Raw genomic sequence first — 15,695 nt, forward strand, 5'->3', positions numbered from 1 at the left:
TATTAATTGATTCAAATTTTTAAATTTATAGCTTAAATGCGTTTAATCATTCGAGTTATATTTGAATTAATCAAAAATTATATTTCATATTGTAAAAAGTAACAGAAAATGAGTCTTTCTCAATAATTCGAGAAAGAAAGTGACTAGATTTTTTTAAAAATTGTTTCTCGATTTCCAAAATTAGGATTTTGTTTTTGAATCTAAAAAAAAATCCAGATAAAAAAATGAATTATATGACATAAATTATGCCACTTTTTAGTTAACAAATCAATGCATAACAATGTACAATACAAGAAGGGCCTATCTTCATAATATTTCTTTTTAAGTGATGTAAACGAAGACGGAACCCGTTTGCTGGATTTCTATTTTAGACTATTTTATATTAATGATTACTTATCTATCAAAAAGTAGTTTTCCTATACTTGCATTTACATTAAATTATAGCCTTCATACAGACATTCTAAAATCCTTACTAATATTAACAAATATCATAAGTAATCTTTATTTTCCGACCGGCCTGTGTAGGAGTCTGGGAACTGGCCTTGCACCAGAAAGGTTCTGGGTTCGTATCCCGGGCAAGGCGTGGATGTTCTTTCTTTCTCTGTACTGTCTGTCCTTACTGTGGAAGCAGCGTTGGCCCTCCTAATATGGTGCACCTGAAAGAGTAGCCAACAAATCTGCCCTTCAGATGCCTATATGACTTAGGCCATTCTCCAGTTGGCCATTGGATAAAATTTTTCGAAGTGTTATATTTCCATGGGTGTTTGTCAAGCCATTTTTAACACAGCCCCTGTTCCTTAAAAAATATAAATAATTGAACCCTCCTTAAAATGCACCATTCTTGTTTCCATAGCACCAGACGGCCTCAGACTTTTGTGGCGGGAAGAGTTCTTAGCTTGGACAAACTATACCAATATTGTGTGAGTCGTGGTCTGGAAGGGCCCTGCAGCGACGAAGATAGACTATGTACACGAGTTCTCTAAAATCACAGATTGGGCAAAACACCATTTCGTTGAGTCCAAGATAATCAGGGCCTTTTAATAGTCGAAAAGAAAAAAAATAAATGAACAAAACACAATGAAAACCCCATGAAACAAAAATAAACTAAATCATAAGTAGTTTATTTTGTTTATTACCATCCCCAGTTTCAGTACAAAAATCAGTCCATTTCTTGTACAGAAATGTCGGAATTCGTTTGACAAAGTTCCTCATTAAATGTTTAAATGAAGAATTTACATTTATATTAATGGGAAACAATAACCTAAAATTAATGTTTACTGTGACATAACAAGAATAAAAAAAAAGCTAAATGAATATATCTTATAAATTTATCATTCTTGTTGTCAAAATAAACCACCGGGTTGATGAACCAGTACAAGAATAACGTCTTTTGGAGAGAAATAAAAGAAACTAACTCGGAGTTGGTGATAAACGATGTAAAATTGAAACACAATTTATTCGCTTCATTTCGCCGACTTCCCTTTTATCAAATATTTATCACCCATTTTGACAACGGCAGTAATCCCTTAAGAATTCGATCTGTACATTCTAAACATTGCTTTGTTAATTGGGCTTTAAACGCCATTTTAGATCCGTTGGAATCCTGTCTAAGTGGTTTTGGAGGGAAAAATTGGCTTCTTTTCGCCAAAAGCGCTTGAAGAGCTTTTGGTAATTAACTTTTCTTTTGATACCGTTACGTACGTCACTTTCCTCCGATTGGGAATAAGGGATTCGGAAACATTTGTGTTTTTCTCTCTGGAGACGTACGATGGAACAAAAATTCCCTATGCAACTTCGGGATAGAAAAAAAAGGAAAAACGGAGAACCAAATCGTCTCTTGATCGCTCCGTTGACCTAATTACTTTTGCCGGTCTTGGTTATTAGGATAATTGGAAAACTAGAGTTTCCGCAAAGCGGAGATGGTTTGGGGAATTTTCCCGGAAAACAGAGCTTTTGCATAATTTACCGGATTTGTAGACAGTGTAAATCAGGCTATCAACAACTGGTATGTCTGGGGGAAACTTATTTAGTCTAGTGTGGTTTTCATTAAGTAAGTTTTCAGGAAAATCATGAAGTTTTAGTGTAGCTTTGGGAATAAAGAATGCCTTATTTGGGCTTTTAAAAACCGGTGGTATGGTGGTTTCTCTATGCGATGGTGGTCTATGGTTTGAATGTATGCTAGTTTTTCTGAATCATTAAATATTATAATATAAATCATTTAGTTACCCATGAAGAAAATTAGCGTTATGATTTTTTATTTAAGTATTAACCAATATTTAATTAAGTTGCTGATTTCAAACTCTTAATATAGATTAAAGAAATAATTCCCTAGTAAGTGAAGCCGAAATGTATACTTGATTAAAAGCGTTCCGTGAATCCGACAGGTCTGGCAAGTCCTGAGAATTTCCCCATGTCTTCTGAATCGGATTCAAATTCAAAAGGCTACTGTGTTGAACTGTGATAGTCATAAACTCAGAATTGGGTCGACTGTTCAGAGCTGGTTATAAAATAAAATATAAAGTATAACTCATGTTTGATATAAAGTAACGGAATTGTAATAAATGATAAACAATAATTTAAGTTCTTAGATAAGTAATTTTCAGAAAGATTTAATATCTATTTGATTTTATGTATTTATTGAGAAATGAAGTAACTGACAATGTTTAGTTTACAACATAAGTAAGCTTGTAAGTTTGATATCCTATGAACTGTTATGTTCTATGTACTTCATTAGTTATATGACTCGTGGCTCAGGCTAACCTAGCCTAGACTTACCGTGGCTTAACCTAGACTGACAGTGGATCAGGCTACAGTTCACAGAATATTTAATTTACAACAAAAGTTAGCTTGTAAATTTGATATCCTATCAACTGTAATGTTTTGTAATTTCTTATTACAGAACATTATTACTAATATCTTTTGTTCTATATTCATTTCTTATTATGGCTTGTAGTTCTGGCTAACCAATATTAATGCTCATTTGATTTTCTGGCCGAAATATATACGTTGTAAGAATATTAAATTCCGTTTGACTCAGTTTCGGAGAAATTATCAGATTTTATCTCGCAGAAACCACAGATTTCTTATGAATGCTCCTTTTGCCCCACATTTACAGACATTTTTTTATCTATATTTGTCATCTGTGGTTTTAAACACTTGTTTGAAGCTTCTGATATAAGGCTTTTAGGACGAAAGAAATACTTTTTTTTAATTCATAGTTTATTTTTCGCAAAAGGTTTTTTGAATTATAACTGAAAATTACAACGTTATCATTATTATTTATCATTTAATTTTTGCCATCAGTAATAGTGTCTATCTTTCCTCAAACTGAAAATTAAATACTAACTCTGTTGAAAGATAACTTTTAGTACGACGTAGTAGTGATATTAACATTTCTAGAAAGGTTTGAAACAAGAGTTTTCAGCAAGTAAATACCCACTATGAGCTGTAACGACAAAGAATCTTTTCATTTCTTATTTAATAAAAGAAATAAATCTTTTTCACTTTTTTTGTTCTACGTTTTTGTTTGTAGATTACGTAGTAGTAAACTACGTAACGTTCATCTTAAATTTTATAAACTACATTTATTTGCTCTCTCCTAGTATGTAGAATATTATACTCTAATAGACTGAATATAATATATGGCAAAAACATAGCATTAATATAAGTTATTTTCTTATTTGTTTATTATCGGGTACTGTTTTTAATTTTGAATCTTTTTTTCTATTAGATAGTCCTTGTGTGTAGAATGATATGCCTACATATAATTTAATAACCTGAATATAATTATCATGCAAATATACACACATTAAAATTGATAATGTAAAAACTTCATTTGCCCAAAAATTACAAAAAGGCGAAAAAGTCTGCATGTATCTCCCATTCTCACGATTGGACAGACAAAAACAAATCAGATTTGAAACCAAACAAACAAAAATACATACAACGTATTTTGTATGCAATTTTGGCTACATTGGACAAGACATTTACATTTTAAAATTTAAATTGAAGAAACACTTATAGGTTCGTCATCAATGATTCTATAAATCATCTAGTGCTACTCATTTTTTGGAAACCTTGGGCATAAATTTAATTTCTATAATGTCAGAAGTCTTTCCACCCTTGTCATATTGGCTCATCTGGATACTCTGGAATATTTTGGTTTTCTTACGAAGGCCGATTCTCTAGTTAACGACACTAGTTCCTCACCAAGTCTTCACGGGGCTTTGAAATGCAGTCTGCTCTGATATGCCTGTCTCGGCTCCGGCGATTTTTCTAGTTTTGTATTTCGATTTTATTGATTTTCCATTTCTCTTTGGCAACCTGTAAGTTTTCCGTTTCAAATCCGTTAAGTTTCCCCATTCACATCTGACGAGTATTGAGAACGTCGCCAATTTTTGCGCGCTCTAAACGTGTCTTCTTTTACCACTTTTATAATTCTTAACAACCCATTGCTAACGCTTTCCTTTGCGGAAAACGAACTGTTTTACTTCACCTTCTTTTATAATGTCATGCAGGCAGAAAGTGTTCGATGCAGCTTAAACCATTGCTGCCATTTACCTTTACTTTAAGCCAATTTACTTCAGTCCCCAAAATCATCAGCCATTTCCTGCCCAAGCCGATCTCTTTGATAACACCAACAACTTATCATCTTCTGGATACTACGAAAACAGAAACATAGCATATGATAAACATGTCTGCAATATTATCCTACTCCAGATTTATATAAGATCAAAATTTATGACTGAATCTACACTTTTCAATATACTGCGGCATTGCACGCAAATTTTTTTTTGTAGTTTTATCTTTTTGGAACAATAGAAATAGACAATTGATTGACTGTACATTTTTACGACCAAATAATGATGAGCAAATGGACCCTAAAATACCAGAAAAGGTCTTTATTAGGTTTCTAAAGAAATATCGCCAAATAAGAGGCGTCTTTTTTTTCAGCGCCATGGTCGATTTCATCTGTACTTAACGTCAAAAGTGTGGGAGATGGAACAAGGAATGTTGAGGATTTCTGAATAATAAATTGCTGAGGTCAAAGTGCCATGAAAAAGTAATCGTGCCACATAAAAATCTTCGAACCGCAGTTATTTTTTTGGGTTGTGAGTTATTTTATACTTTCTGGAAGTCGGTTGGTTTGTTTAAAATATTCTATTGTTGTTCTCAAGTGTTGTTCGCTTCCCTACTATATTTACTTCAAAGATTGACCGTCAAGAAGACGTTGACGTTACTTGTAGTATCGTTTGAATATTATTCGCACTAATATTGCTTGGCATTTTTTTTTTCATTCAGAAATATCTAAGAACGGAATTGTTATCTTTTCATCACATTTTGATGGTTAAAAAAAAAGTCTTTTTCTGAAAAAAAGTTTTTTCCGAAACATAATAGTCCCGTTTCTTTTCATGAAAGTTTCTGATCTTTTTAAGGAGGAATTTTTCTTTTATTTTCTTCTCCTTTTTGCCCCCAAAAAAAGTTTACGGTGACGAGAAATTCCAGAAAGCTAAACCTTATACTGTAAAGAGAAATATGAGAATGGTATAATATACCACTAGAACTATTTTCAAATGAATGTTATATTTATAATGTTTTAATTCTTTGAGAGAGATAGTTCAATAAAGGCTGCCCACTCATGTTTGGCAATAAAATAAAGCGTTAAACATTTAATAGTTTTACTATAAATGTAATCTGTTCCACTTATTTTTTACAATAACGTAAACCGGAGCCCTAATGGCTCAGGGGATAGAGAGTTTTTTTTTAATATTTGAATATTTATGAAGTAAATGAAGTTTTCATGGCTCAGGAGATAGAGCATTAGCCTTCCAATGAGGTAAACCGGGTTCGAATCTCAGCGATGGCTGGACGATACAAATCCGTATCCGGCTTACACCGACTGCAGTTTTGACGTGAAGTATCCTCAGTGGTAGACTGATCGTGGGTTAGAGTCCCCTTGCCGTCAGGCTAACCGTGGGAGGTTCTCGCGGTCTTCCTCTCCATAAAAAAAAAGTCCTCCGCGAAGGCAAATATTTCCCAATACTTGATCCAGGAGTTCCCTTGTCTTCTGGATTGGGTTTAAAATTACAAGGCTACGGCGTTGAGCATTAGTAGTCGTATACCCAAAAATTGGGTTTGCTGATCAACGACGGTTATAAAATAAAATAAAATGTGATAAAACAATACAATCAATATCTAGTCTCTGTAATGCTGATAATTCCCTTAGTAAACTGATAGATTGATAGTTAGAGTAATAATTAATTGATAATAAATTGAAAGATCGGGCATGTTTCTAAAGAATCTGCAATAACAACAAATCAATAATAAATTTAATACTGAGTTGTTTGTATCAAGAAATTATTTTGACATGGATGCCTTGGTTAATATTAGGATATTGATTTTTGAAGAAATATCCTATTGAAATAAATATTTTGCCCATTTTTGATATATTTAAAAAAAAACATTTATTATATGTTTATAATTGAAATACTAAATAAATACTAATAGTCTATTCTTTTTTCTTTTAGGTTATAAATTACCTTTAACTCCTTCACAATGGTAAGTAGGTTTGAAAATTTTTAACACTTTTAGGGAGAATTCGTATTTTATTTTTATTTTAGATGTTTTTTTTCTTTGGTTTAAAAATCACAATAAAAAAACTTAGTGGAAAATATCTAAGTTTGTTACAGTAAAAAGTATTGGTACCCTGTCCACTGTATCCGTAAAATTCATTTTACAGTAAAACCTATTTTTACCGCAAAATTATGGACTATAATTTTTACAATAGTATACATTTAATTACAATGAAAAAGTTAATGTTACTGTGTAAAAATAACGGCGTATTTTTTGTTCCGTAAAATTTTACGGTAAAAATACCTCAGCACTCAGGGGACCAGTACTTTTTACCGTAATTTCATGCTGAAATTTTTGCAGCGAGGAATAATTTGTAAAAAAGGTTAAGAAGTTTCCAAACACTTTTTTAAATTAAGTTTTTTTTAAAAATTCATGGTATTTTTTCGCGATTTGTGTTTATTTCAAAAATATACGTATGAAAATAACACTCAATATAAAAAAATTAATTTTCTGTACAAGTTTTTATCTACACAACTTTCATATTAAAACATAAAATTACATATCCTTAAAAATGATCTTTTATAATTTTGTTGCTCTTAAGAATACTTGATAAAGAATTTGAGCATAAGTTAGAATAATATTAGTGAGACACTAAAACTTTGTAAGGCGATAATTACTTGACATTGTCTTGTTCTTTTTTTGTGATTTTGTTAAGTTCAAATACTTGTTGTTGCCATCGAATATCGACTGGAGTAGTTATACTTATTTAATATTTACTAAGCAATATAAATTCATGAAAGAAAAAACTTTGTTGTTCAATTTTAACCTTTTTACAGCGACACTAATTGGTTAATTTCGTTCTACAAAGCTCAGTTTTTTCACTAAATAATATGTAATTGAAATCGGTTTAACCGATGTTAAGTTTATTAAATTATTTCAAGTTTGAGTTTTCTCAATTCTTTTTCTATTTATTTTATTAAAAACAAGACCATTATTAACATATTTCAGAAACAAATTTATTCACTTTACAATTTTCTGGGTACGACTAAAGTTTTTGATCAATAAATTTTGAAAAATCAGTTGCTAATTAAAATTTTGAGCAGACGCTCACCCCTTTTTCATAGAATCATTAGCCAAGTCTTTAAACTCAATTTTTCTTAGATGCATCGATAAATTTAACCATTTACAAAACTCAGCTTGTAGTCAGAAAAATTGTAATTTTTACGTCGATGCGGAATTGCTTCATTAAGCATATTCGAAATTGAAGCGCATTTGAACTTATATCCAGAACTCATCTCGATTAAAACGCCCCGTCCAATTAAATTTGAATGCATATTCTCCGCCTTTATTTTCAACTCCATCAACTTCACTTCGTTTCTTCTGCTTTCATTGAATTACTGTTCAAGGCGTCCATTTAGAGAAAAGATTCTCACAAGAAGAAAGTGTGTAATGAGCTCTGTTTGGCAGATGATGACGTCATTAAGAGACATAGCGCCACCAAGCGTCTTCCTCTGCAAATTAGTTCCAATTATCTACATGAGATTTCGAATTCGGCGATGGCAGCAGCAGTTCTGAGTTAGTTTCCCCGTTTATTAACAGAAAACTTAATTCAGAAACCGACGAAGACTTGTAATTAGCTAGAGTTTCTCTAGTTGGCGTTGATGCTCACCGGGCCAGAGGAATTTGCGCCAGTATTTAGCGCCACTGGAATTCCTCATTTTGAACATCAGGGACTAAAGCAAAGGCTCATAACGAGCCAAGTGTTCGACAGGGGGTGTTGATTTCGAAACAGATGCCTGGTGATTCATGGTCTGGTGGGATTCAATATTTTAATTACTATCCTGAAATCTGAGCCGACAGTAGACGTAATTAATCACTATTTGAAGCCGTCCAGAGCATTGGTGGCTGTATCAAACACGGTTAGCTAAATTACTGGACTGTAATAAAATATTTATTGGTTGGGTTTAAAATTATGAAAAATTATTATGGTTGTATAGATCTTAAGAGAAGTGCGACCGAGATATACTTACTATGAACGAGCAATTTAAAAAATTATTCATACTTAAACAAAACTGCATTAGCTTTACTTTTCATACGTGCTCGATTTTATTTTCTCGGTTATAAAATAAATTCGGATAATTAAGGCAATAAATGGTATTCGGTATTGACGAAGGAAATGGGTTGTAAAAGATGTATATTAGAATTTCAGAAAAATTGGTTTAACTATAATATCGGTAAATTGAACATGGAGGTACTGAATTGATGCGAATTAACTGAGGTTTTAATAAGATGTTGAATTGACTCATGTTTCTGTCCAAGTTTAAGTATAATATTAGTAAAAAAAAGTACCATAATATGGTTCAATTTTGCACCATATTAGAATTGCAAAAAAAATCGAACGATTTTATGGTTCTACACCCTTTAAAATTAATTTCAAAAAGATTACTTCTAAGTTAATTAATGTTCTAAAAGTAATTTAAGCACAACAGTAATACAATCAAGTAATATAGGAATCATAGGGAACAGTATTTATTTTTCAATTTAAATAAAATTTTCTCCCACATAAATTCTTGTTAATTTTGATTCCATTTGTTGAGGCTGCTCGGATTTTTCATCTCGTCCCAATTCAAACCAAATTTCAGGAAGTAATTTTATTCGAATAGACAATATGATTTATTGTACTCCGTTTCGATTTACGTCAAAGTACTTAACCGGCCTAAAGTAGACTGGATGTTTTTAAAAATTTATGACGTCAAAATCACGTGAGAGGCCATGCATTTTTCTCTCTCAAAATTCGGGATTTCATTTCAATTATTTTTCAGCATAATAGCACTGCAGACACTAATAAATAAAAACTATCATTAACAAATAAATAAAAACTTGAATAATACAAACCGGAATCTTTTAATATGAAAATTACATTAGAATTTGTTTTTAATGTTAGTGTGTCGGGCTTAAAACAAATAACGGAACTGAAGAATAGAGACTTATACAAATGCTCGAATCGATTATCATTTAATCAGTGCTCGAACCTACAATTATAATCATTCTTATTACATGAGAACGACTGAATATAAATGCATCAAAATATAACGGAAAGAACGATTCAAATGAGATGTGCAGCGCCATCAGTTGGAAAATTTTAAAACTAAAACGAGCATATGCTGCTACATAAATTTTTCTAGTTATAAATGTTTGAAAATCATCCGTCTAATTTTGGACAACCTGTATAAATACATAATACATAGCACTGAATATAATGGTGTGAATGATCTGTAATCAGAACTGATTTAAAGTGAAACCTGACTTAAACTATCGTCGCTTATTAAATAGATTTTTAAGACATTTTTAAGAATAGAATTTATTTAACAAAAAATATTTTTATATGCTTAAAACCATTCAAGATTTTCAAATAGACGTAATATTCTAAATATAATTTTGTATTCATAAACTGTTATTAAAAACAGCAATCATTAATTTGTTTATAATTTTTGCTAACAGTTTGTTAAATTGATGTTTTTGGAATAACTTTTATATAAACAACTACAAATGATTTTATTCATTGGAAAGAATTTGTAAAAATAATGATATTGTAATTATTTCCTTCATTTTCCATCACTTATGGTAACGACTCAAAACTTAATTCCTGTCTTAAATAAATTACCAGTAGCAGACCAGACCATCGTACCACCCCCGTTAATACTTGACATTATAATATTTTTCGTTGTAAGCTCTATAATTGGAATTTATAATATATGTAAATATCTTTTGTAGTAGTATAAATACAACAAAACATTTCAATCTTCAGTTAAATTATACTAAATCGTTTCCATAAAACATTAACAATAAATTCATAGATATTTATATTTTATACATTTCCTTGGCTATGTTATTAAACAATTTACTTTTGCTTGCTGAGAAATCGTTTTCATCAAAGGTATGCTGAGAAATGGTTTTCATAAAATATTAACAATAAATTTATAGATATTTATATTTTACATATTTCCTTTGCTATGTAATTAAACAATTAAATAATTTACTTTCGCTTCCTGAGAAATCGTTTTCATTAAAGGTACGCTGAGAAATCGTTTTCATAAAATATTAACAATAAATTTATATTTTACACATTTCCTTTTGCTATGTCATTAAACAATTAAATAACTTACTTTCGCTTGCTGAGAAATCGTTTTCATAAAAGGTAGGTTGAGAAATCGTTTTCATAAAAGGTACGCTGAGAAATCGTTTTCTTAAAATATTAACAGTAAATTAATAGATATTTATATTTTACACATTTCCTTTGCTATATCATTAAACAATTAAATAATTTACTTTCGCTTGCTGAGAAATCGTTTTCATAAAAGGTACGCTGAGAAATAGTTTTCATAAAATATGAACAATAAATTTATAGATATTTATATTTTACACATTTCCTTTGCTATGTCATTAAACAATTAAATAATTTACTTTCGCTTGCTGAGAAATCGTTTTCATAAAAGGTGCGCTGAGAAATAGTTTTCGTAAAATATGAACAATAAATTTATAGATGTTTATATTTTACACATTTCCTTTGCTATATCATTAAACAATTAAATAATTTACTTTCGCTTGTAAATCTAATTCAGTTTAAATCGTTAGGCTATTTTTATAAAACGTTTTCTCATTAGACCACACACTGAAATTAAACCCTGGGGCAAATTAACCCACCATCAGTCTGCACTAGATTCTATCAGAACATTTCTTCATAACCTAGACAGCATAACCTTTAATAAAGAGCATCTAAATTGAATGTGATCCTAATTTCGATGGATGGGGTTGCAAAAAAAAAAAAAATTCGTTCATAAAACCAGTCATACCCTTGCTGCTTAATTCTGGTATGCTGAGAATTACAGATTAAATTTCGGAGCCTTGTCAATTGCATGGGTAGATTCAACCAACTGTTAAGATTACCCATTGCTTTTGAATAATGAAACCATTTTTTTTTCTCGTTGAAAAATGGGTGATGGTAATGGCTCATGACGGTTGATTATATTATATTACTTACATGTTCTTCTTTAGATGTAATGTTTGCTTTCTTTCTCTTTATTCTTTTTTAAGAAGATTCGAAAATTTAACTTGTTAATATTTTGATTATTTTATTACGTCATATGCGGGACACGTTTCGCAAAGTAAGAATTTTTCAAGCTTTGCTAAGTGTGTTACGCGTTGTACAATTTAATTGTAATCATTGTAATTTTAAGGTAGCTCGTATAAAACTTCCACGGGTGATAATTATGAAACATTTTTTAAAGATTATTTTTTAAATAATGATTTATTTTAAAATAATACATTTAAAAATTAATTTCAATGGTTTCTTCATTTAAAGTCACTTTTATAAATCTACTTATTGCGTTTCGTGCAGTTGAGTTTAGTTGTTTAATATGACTATGGGAATAAAAGATTCCGAGAATTTAAGCAGAATTGAGCTTTGTCCCGGATAAAAATTACTCTTGTAAATGCAACAAGTTAGTGTGCAAGCGTCATATTTCAAGTGTTATTTTTCGCCTTGATTGCCAGGTCTGTTAATAGCGAAACTGAGAATAGTTACAATGCAATACTAATATTATTCTTTAAAAAAAATTATTGTTTTTGCACTTTTTTCCACTTTAGTTTTGATGTTAATTTAACTATCCATGTTGTGGAATTCGTAGTCAGTCTTTAAAGTGGTTTGAGTGAAGCACTGGCAGACCAGGTCTAGAAAAAGTAGTCCAGGCGAAGTCTTCAACCTAAGACAGAAGGCCTCGGCCCGCCCTGGGCCGTCGTTACAAATAAATCGCTCTTTCGAACACATGCTTATGAGTATTATATCAATTATTTGTCTTTTTATCAGTTTTCTGACCTTAATATTATAGATATCTATGACCAATTTGATTCCTATTGTTCAGTTGGAAAAAAAACATAAGTTTTTTAAGGGCAAGATGTTGGTCGTATGCTTTCTTTCTATTGCTAATATTGTCAATGTTAAAATAATATTCCCAAAAACTGATTAAAAAAATTTATTTTTCGAAATATATTTTAATTTATATACCTAATTTATATATATAATATTATAATATATATAAATTTAAAGGGCTAATACTAAGTTTCGAAATTAATTATTTTCATAATACCCTGAAAATTTTTAAATACCCTGTATGCACAATTTCATGTACCATAGTATAATATCATAGCATTAGGGTCCTTACCATAATGTTACTATACCGTATATTGCAGTACTATAATGTACGTGTACGATAAATATGTATTTGCAGAATTTCAAATACCCTGTTTTTTTATTTAAATATATCATTTATACATTTAAACTGGGACGAGAACAGCATACCTTGCTTATAACTTATTGTATTGGATTTTATAATCTGTTTATCAAAATTTCTGTTTTTTAAATCTTTGAACTAAATTATTCTATATTCCATTTACATATTTAGAAGCTTTATTTGGTGTAAAACCAAGTACTTATCCACCTAATGACACCAAAAGTAACATACCCGACCACAAATTGAATTTAAAGGGTCAGTTTAGTCACTTTATCNTCGGTTAAAAAGACACCAAATAAATAAAAACGGATCAAACTACTACAGCGCCATCTTCCTTAGAGTCTGAACTAAGTCCTCCGTCGGTAAAAAATTTTTTATTTGCAATTTAAAATAGTGAAAATTAATTAAAACTAAAATGGGTAGACTCGCCCCGGTTTACGGTATATAAATTTAACGGGCTAATACTAAGTTTCGAAATTAATTACTTTCATAATACCCTGAAAATTTTTAAATACCCTGCATCCACAATTTCATGTACCATAGTATAATATCATAGCATTAGGGTCCTTACCATAATGTTACTATACCGTATATTGCAGTACTATAATGTACGTGTACGATAAATATGTAAATACCCTGTTTTTTTTATTTAATTATATCATTTATACATTTAAACTGGGACGAGAACAGCATACCTTGCTTATAACTTATTGTATTGGATTTTATAATCTGTATATCAAAATTTCTGTTTTTTAAATCTTTGAACTAAATTATTCTATATTCCATTTACATATTTAGAAGCTTTATTTGGTGTAAAACCAAGTACTTATCCACCTAATGACACCAAAAGTAACATACCCGACCACAAATTGAATTTAAAGGGTCAGTTTAGTCACTTTATCTTTCCTATGGCTCGTGCGAACAATTAGTAAAATACATAAGAATAAAACATTCCATTACTTAAAAGCATTTTACTTGGAGCATAAAAAAACGCTATTGCGTGCTCAGACGAAAAAATTCCCAGTCTTTTTAATGTCCATTCAATGTTTTTCAGTACCATGGTCACCTTTTTTTTATTTTATTTTCTTGGGTTCCTTTCGAATTTTCCCAAAGGTGTACCTGGATCTTGTCCAAGGGTCATAATTAATTCAATTCGTTGTCCACAGTTGAGGGTGGCACAAGGGGTGTGTAGAATCGGTAGGGGAGAAAAACTTTGATCATCGATCTGTTTTTGTCTTGAAGAGTAGTATTTTATTTTATTGTCTGTTGTTTGCCCTATAAAGAAGACAAATAGATTGTATGAATACAGCAGCTTTTGTTTATTCTCGGAAGAGAGTCTGAAAATTATTCCTTTTATCAAATAATGCCTAACTTTTAGATTTATTATATTTTTTTTAATATCTAACACACAAAAGGCTGTGCTATAAAGGCATCACATTTATGCTGTTTTTCTTAGATTTAAAAATTAAAATGATTTGAAATAAAAAAATTCGCTGTTCGTAATTTCGGGATTTATTGAGGCATAATACTGAGCAAATTTTCTGAAATCTTTACCCTTTCGCAGACTGAACTATATGATCGTTAAAATTGATATTTTTACAATCGATTATGCTACATTGTGGCTGATTTTTATCAGAACACGGTTCAATTTAACGCTTTCTTAAAGTTACAGCAAGTTAGAACTATATTATGATTGAAAGTACTGAATGTACGCTTCATATTTTTTCTTAGTGAGAAAAATTCTCAAGTTTCGAGTTATTTGTATAGTGTGCCGGAAAAAAAACGGACCTCCCTGAATAAATGTTGATCTAATAATTGGATCATTACGAGCTAGGACTCAATCTTAAGGGTTCTAGAAAGTGTCTTAAAATATGCTAATTAATTAATGCGGGTGATATTTTAAGTTACTAAATCAGACACAAAAACGTACTATCTGTGAATAAATATTTTTTCCCCTTCGGATTTCTGACCCCCAAATCCTAGGGGTTACCGCAATCTGGAAAATGTGATCCCAATAGTTTGGTCAGATGAGCGTTCCAAAGTTTGGACCTCTTAATGTTAATTTAACTTTTTGTGTATTTCACCATATCTCGAAAAAATTTTAAGCAAATTATTTATACATTTTAAGCATCTGATCAAACTATTGGGAGCATATTTCCTAGATTGCAGCTACCCCTTATACTTTAGGGATAAGAAATCCGAATCAGTCAGAGAAAAAGGTATGGTTATTCAGAAAATGTACGTTTTTGTGTCTGATTCCGTAACTTGAAACACTCTAATTAAGTAGCATATTTGAAGTCATCCCATTGAGATTTCGCCCAAGAACGTGAAGATCCAATCATTAAATCAAAAGTTACTCAGGGTGGTTCCTTTAGTTTTTTGCTCACTGTATATTGAAAACAGTATATGTATAGTTACAAAGTTTTTTTTATTTACTTAAGATTTTCCAACCACTTTTAGTTAGTGAAATGATAATTTAAAAACTAATTTATTTTCTAAACTCAAAAGTAATTTTTTTTTCATGTTAACTATAATCAAACCTTATCAGTTTCTAAAATGTTTTCGCTCACTTTGATAACAGTCTTTCAAAATTATACGTTCACGCAGCTTCTCTCGATAAAAATGTGAGCGATTTGATGTAGGAACGAAAAAAAAGCGGAAATTTGGTAATTAAAAGTTTCCGCTTTACCGAATCGTAAAATGGTTGATTTACCGAAAACTTTTTTTTCCACCACATCACTTCGGCAACAAATGCTCAGATATAATTCAAGGTAGCACCGTTTTTTTACTACCCCTTCCCTTATCAGATAATGGACACAACCAATTTTTTTT

The 15,695-nt window shown here is 30.7% G+C and overlaps 1 protein-coding gene across 12 annotated transcripts in view; it reads left to right on the top strand.

The window, feature by feature from the left end:
• LOC107437287 (tyrosine-protein phosphatase Lar) overlaps positions 1-15,695 on the top strand; it is a 753,777-nt gene that overhangs the window by 316,391 nt on the left and 421,691 nt on the right. For all 12 annotated transcript variants that reach the window (XM_071177245.1, XM_071177243.1, XM_071177266.1 and 9 more), the window contains one exon: positions 6,528-6,558. The gene's annotated coding sequence lies outside the window, so the exon portion shown is untranslated. The remainder of the gene's footprint in view (positions 1-6,527; positions 6,559-15,695) is intronic.

This window comes from Parasteatoda tepidariorum, chromosome 1, assembly GCF_043381705.1.
Source record: "Parasteatoda tepidariorum isolate YZ-2023 chromosome 1, CAS_Ptep_4.0, whole genome shotgun sequence".
NCBI lineage: Eukaryota > Metazoa > Arthropoda > Arachnida > Araneae > Theridiidae > Parasteatoda > Parasteatoda tepidariorum.